The following is a 6,000-nucleotide window of genomic DNA, read 5'->3' as shown; positions in this document are numbered from 1 at the left end:
CAGGAGTAAGCAACCACTCCCGGCCTCCCGTAAGTTTCTTATTGTTGAAGAAGCCATACGTTATTTGATATACACCCTATTTGGTCAGTCATTTATTCAGTGAATATATATTGAGCATCTGCTATTACAGTGTTGGAAAGATTGTTGTGATCAAAATTACTACTTTCATGGAGAGGATATTCTAATAGAACATGCTGTATTTATTCTTTGGTATAATCCTCGATGTAGTCTCCCTATATTTTTTGTGATTTTTGTTTGTTGTGTTACAAGATTTTGCTATTAGGTGTACTTTCTCAAAGTTGTTTATATTTTTGCTTTATTACCTTGCTTCCTTATTAATGCCAACTTTAGATTTAATCACTTTTATGACCAGTTGCAACAAACTGCTTTTAGTTTTACATTTAGCTTTGCTCCTTATTATGTTTTAATTATATTCATTTATGATTTTATCCTAACCTTGTCCTGCTTTGCTTTTTTTCCAGTTTATTTGAGCAAATATATAATTCATAATTATTTTCAGTTTAGTTTTAAAAGTAAGTTACAGTATTCTGCAATAAATTTACTTGTTGCCCTAAAGTTGTCATGTATTCGCCTTACGATTTATTCCAGATAATTAATAATTTGGATTTATCTTAAGTCCAAAGTTTTATTTAAGGGATGACTTATTTTATGATTATATATCATAAGTAATCTATCTATTCCTTTCCGTTTTAAAGCTCACAATTAAGGATGTATTATCTTGAAATTCTTTTTTTTTTTTTTTTTTTTTTTTTTTTTTTTTTGAGACAGGGTTTTGCTCTGTCACCCAGGCTGGAGTGCAGTAGAGCCATCTTGGCTCACTCCAAACTCCGCCTCCCGGCTTAAACAATTCTCCTGCCTCAGCCTGAGTAGCTGGGACTACAGGCGCCCGCCACCACGCCCGACTTTTTTTTTTTTTTTTTTTTGTAGTTTTGGTAGAGGCGGGGTTTTGCCAAGTCGGCCAGGCTGGTCTCGAACTCCTGACCTCAGGTGATCCGCCCACCTTGGCCTCCGAAAGTGCTGGGAATACAGGCGTGGGTCCGTGCCTGGCCTCAAAATTCTACTTCTTAACAAATTTCGATTTTTTAGTATTAAAAATGTTCGGGCCAGGCACAGTTGCTCACGTCTGTAATCCCAGTACTTTGGGAGGCCCAGGCGGGGGGATCACCTGAGGTCGGAAGATGGAAACTATCCTGGCTAACACAGCGAAACCCTGTCTCTACTAAAAATACAAAAAATTAGCCAGGCGTGGTGGCACATGCCTGTAATCCCAGCTACTTGGGAGGCTGAGGCAGAATTGCCTGAACCCAGGAGGCGGAGGCTGCAGTGAGCGGAGATCACGCCATTGTACTCCAGCCTGGGCAACAAGCGCAAAACTCCATCTCAAAAAAAAAAAGAAAAAAATTTTTCTGGGCCAGGCACGGTGATTCACGCCTCTAATCCCTGCACTTTGGGAGGCCGAGGTGGACCGATCACGAGGTCAGGAGATCTAGACCATCCTGGCTAACACAATGAAACTTCATCTCATTTAAAAATACAAAAAATTAGCCAGGCATGGTGGCACGCGCCTGTAATCCCAGCTAATCGGGAGGTTGAGGCAGGAGAATCGCTTGATTCTGAAAGGCGGAGGTTGCAGCGAGCTGAGATCATGCCACTGCGCTCCAGCCTGGGTGATAGAGCAAGACTCTGTATCAAAAAAACAACAAAAAAATGTTCTTAGTGACCAGAATATGATGTAATGATGAAAAAAGAGGGATGAAAAATTTGTTGACCTAGATCCCATAATAGACACGGCACTTAATCTTTTTACTTCAGTTTTATTTTGGGAAAACAATGATATCCATGTTACACGTTTGCTGTAGAGATTAGATTATATAAATTTAAGATATTTAGAAAACCATCTGACACAGAATAAATACCACTGAATTTTAGGTATGATTATCTCTTCAATCTTTGCAATTTTTCCTTGAAGAGTAAAATATTCCATTGGGTAGAATACAGGATAGTTAGCTATCTTGCCTTATTTTTAACCTCTTTGATCTGTCATAAGCTGAAAGAGGTTTTTGCCTCTCTTAATAGTTTTCAATAACCAAGGTAGCAGCTGCTTTTCTATTTGGCTACATAAAAAGATGACTTTTATCCTCTTGTCTAATTTTGCTATTTATCATTGTGTGATATCTATTTTCATACCATTATGGGTACAAGTTCCACTTTGATATAAATAAAGGTGCTCTTATTTGCCTTTTAATTGCTTTTGCCAAAAATATTTTTCCCATTTCTTTGCTTTCCTTCCTTCATCTCTTTTTTTTTTTTTTTTTTTTTTTTGAGAAGCAGTTTCACTCTTGTTGCCCAGGCTGTAGTGCAATGGTGCAATCTCGGCTCACCACAACCTCTACCTCCTAGGTTCAAGCGATTCTCCTGCCTCAGCCTTCCGAGTAGCTGGGATTACAGGCATGCACCACCACGCCCAGCTAATTTTGTACTTTTAGTGGAGACGAGGTTTTTCCATGTTGGTCAGGCTGGTCTCAAACTCCCAACCTCAGGTGTCTGCCTACCTTGGCCTCCCAAAGTGCTGGGATTACAGGTGTGAGCCACCCCGCCCAGCCTTCTAGATTTCTTAAAAGCATGTTTTTAAGAAACAATATGGCTGTATTCTGGTTTTTTAAACACGGTATGATAGTCTGTCTTGGATAAGAAATTCAGCCATTCATACTTTTTGTAATGTATTTTGGTTTTGCTCTGAATCTTGGTTTATCAACTATTATATTAATATTTGAACATAATATATCCATTTCAATTTATACCGTAAATCACACTTTCTCAGTTCCTTTACCTCTTCTGGTTTGTTCAGAAAAGAAAGGTCTGAAATGTGAAATAGAATTACAGGCACAAATGCCAGAGAGTGTAACTGCGAACTGTCTATACTACCCCATAAATACACCTAAATGGGGAAAAAAATCATTTACTGAAATAGTCTGAAGATGCACTTGATTTCTTCCTCCAGATCCTCTATATTTTATCCTTGTATCAAGCAGCAACACCAGAAAATGGCTTAGAGCAGTGCTGTCCAACTTGGTAGCCACTAGCCACATGTGGCAACTAAGCACTTAAAATGTTACTATGTGACTTATGAAACAGATTTTAATTATATTTCAATATCCACATATGGCTAGTGGTTACTCTACTAATCTACATACTATACCAGACTACAATATTTTGATTCTCTGAAAACCTATATTCACTGAGTTTTCTCATAGCTCTTGAGTCCTTTGTTCCCACTGAAGAACTACTGAAAGAGGCTGAATTTCTTTTATTGAAGTTATTGGAAGGTTGTACACTTCATGGCCCATCCGGAGTGCAAAAAGAGAACAATTTCAGACTCACTGCCAGGAAGTTTTCACGCCCCATTCATAATCAATACTGTTTTTCTTTATGGAAATATAAATCATGTGACAGATGTCTGCCTTGTGCAATGGCTATCAAAAATATTCAAATTTACAGCTCAATTTTGATAACTATGAAAGACCATAAAACTTGTACTTACCTATATATTAAATCATGCTATCAGTCTGCTATTGTCTATTTTCCTGTTGATTTCTATATTTCCATTCTAATGACCCTTAAAAGCCTCATACAATGCATTACAAATAAAGCTGATAATAACAACTAAACAACTCACCTGGGATCTGTTCATTTTCTACTGGTCTTGGGAAAATGTAAAGGTAATGCTGGGAAAGAGGAGCTAAGAATAAAGTTAGGAGAAATCTGGCCCACCTTGCTGCTCCTGGATCCAACTTCCTAAAATGCTACACAGAAGAGACCATTTGAACAATGTGGAGACATCTCTATGACCAGATTGTGTTGAGTTTAGACATGCAATTTTTCACTGGGTGAAAGTAAACACATGTATCCCAATGATTAACAATTTATGTCACTAAGACAAAAAAATTTAAAATACAAACAATTTATAAATGACAGGATCCTAATATAAAAGTGTCTTCATTAAAACTGATGTGGTAGGAAACACTCAGGTTGTACTGTTTATCTGTTTTCCTATGAATATAATACTGGGAATATTGTTGAACAATTTACAGAAACTCTAAAAAAGAGAATGAATGCTTCAGTACAAGATTTTTAAATATTTGTTCGAATTTCATTACAGTTTCATACTCTTTTGATAAGACTTGTTTCAGCTGTGCAAAGGAATAAAGAAACCACGAAACTTTCTTTTTTTGAAAGAGTCTCGCTCTGTTGCCCAGGCTGGCATGCAGTGGCACGATCTCAACTCACTGCCACCTCCACCTCCCAGGTTCAAGCGATTCTCCTGCCCCAGCCTTTCGAGGAGCTGAGATTACAGGCACCTGCCACCACGCCCAGCTAATTTTTTTTTTTTTTTTTTTTTTTTTTTTGTGAGGCGGTGTCTCGCTCTGTCCCCCAGGCTGGAGTGCAGTGGCCGGATCTCAGCTCACTGCAAGCTCCGCCTCCCGGGTTCCCGCCATTCTCCTGCCTCAGCCTCCTGAGTAGCTGGGACTACAGGCGCCCACCACCTCGCCCGGCTAGTTTTTTGTATTTTTTAGTAGAGACGGGGTTTCACTGTGTTAGCCAGGATGGTCTCGATCTTGTGTCCTCGTGATCCGCCCGTCTCGGCCTCCCAAAGTGCTGGGATTACAGGCTTGAGCCACCGCGCCCGGCCACGCCCAGCTAATTTTTTGTATTTTTAGTAGAGACAGGGTTTCCCCATGTTGGCCATGTCTCGAACTCCTGATCTCAGGTGATCCACCTGCCTCGGCCTCTCAAAGTGCTGGGATACAGGTGTGAGCCACCGCGCCCGGAATAAACTCTTATCTTGATCAGTAACAAAGGAGTGACCTGTAATAATTCACTGATTCTCTCAGGCTCCATATATTTTATCTTTCAAATAAGGCAGAAATAGTTAAATACTGTATAATCTTCCTGCACTACCATCTTGTGATTCTAAGGTAAGAATAAAAAGAGAATAAAGGCCAGGTGCGGTGCCTCATGCTTGTAATCCCAGCACTTTGGGAGGCCGAAGCAGGCAGATCACCTGAGGTCAGGAGTTCAAGACCAGCCTGGCCAACATGGCGAAACCCTGTCTCTACTAAAAATACAGAAATTAGCTGGGTCTGGTGGCACACACCTGTAATCCCAGCTACTCAGGAGGCTGAGGCAGAAGAATCGCTTGAAGCCACGAGGCGGAGGTTGCAGTGAGCCGAGATCAGCCCACTGCACTCCAGCCTGGGCAACAGAGTGAGACTCCATCTCAACAAAATAATAAATAAAAATATCAATTATTGGCCAGACATGGTGGCTCACACCTGTAATCTCAGCACTTTGGGAGGCCAAGGTGGGCAGATCACTTGAGGTCAGGAGTTCCAGACCACCCTGGCCAACATGGTAAAAATCTGTCTTTACAAAAAATACAAAAATTAGCTGAGCATGGTGGCACATGCCTATAGTCCTAGCTACTTGGGAGGCTGAGGCACAACAATAACTTGAACCTGGGAGGAGGAGGCTGCAGTGAACTGAGATTGTGCCACTGCACTCCAGCCTGGGCAACAGAGTGAGACTCTGATTCAAAAAAAAAACAAAAAACAACAAAAAAAGAAGGGCTGGGTGTGGTGGTTCACGCCTGTAATCCTAACACTTTGGCAGGCCAAGGCGGGTGGATCACCTGAGCTCAGGAGTTCAAGAACAGCCTGACCAACATGGTGAAACCCCGTCTCTCCTAAAAATACAAAATTAGCCAGGCATGGTGGCGCACGCCTGTAATCCCAGCTACTTGGGAGGCTGAGGCAGGAGGATCGCTTGAACCCGGGAGACAGAGGTTGCAGTGACCCAAGATCACGCCATTGCACTCCAGCCTGGGCAATAAGAGCGAAACTCTGTCTCAAAAAAATAACAACAAAAGAAAAGAAAAAAAGATAAAATGTCAATTATTTGCTGTTCAATGAAACATCACTT

Source organism: Papio anubis, chromosome 11 (assembly GCF_008728515.1).
Source record: "Papio anubis isolate 15944 chromosome 11, Panubis1.0, whole genome shotgun sequence".
NCBI classification, from domain to species: domain Eukaryota; kingdom Metazoa; phylum Chordata; class Mammalia; order Primates; family Cercopithecidae; genus Papio; species Papio anubis.
This window is presented reverse-complemented; position numbering follows the sequence as displayed.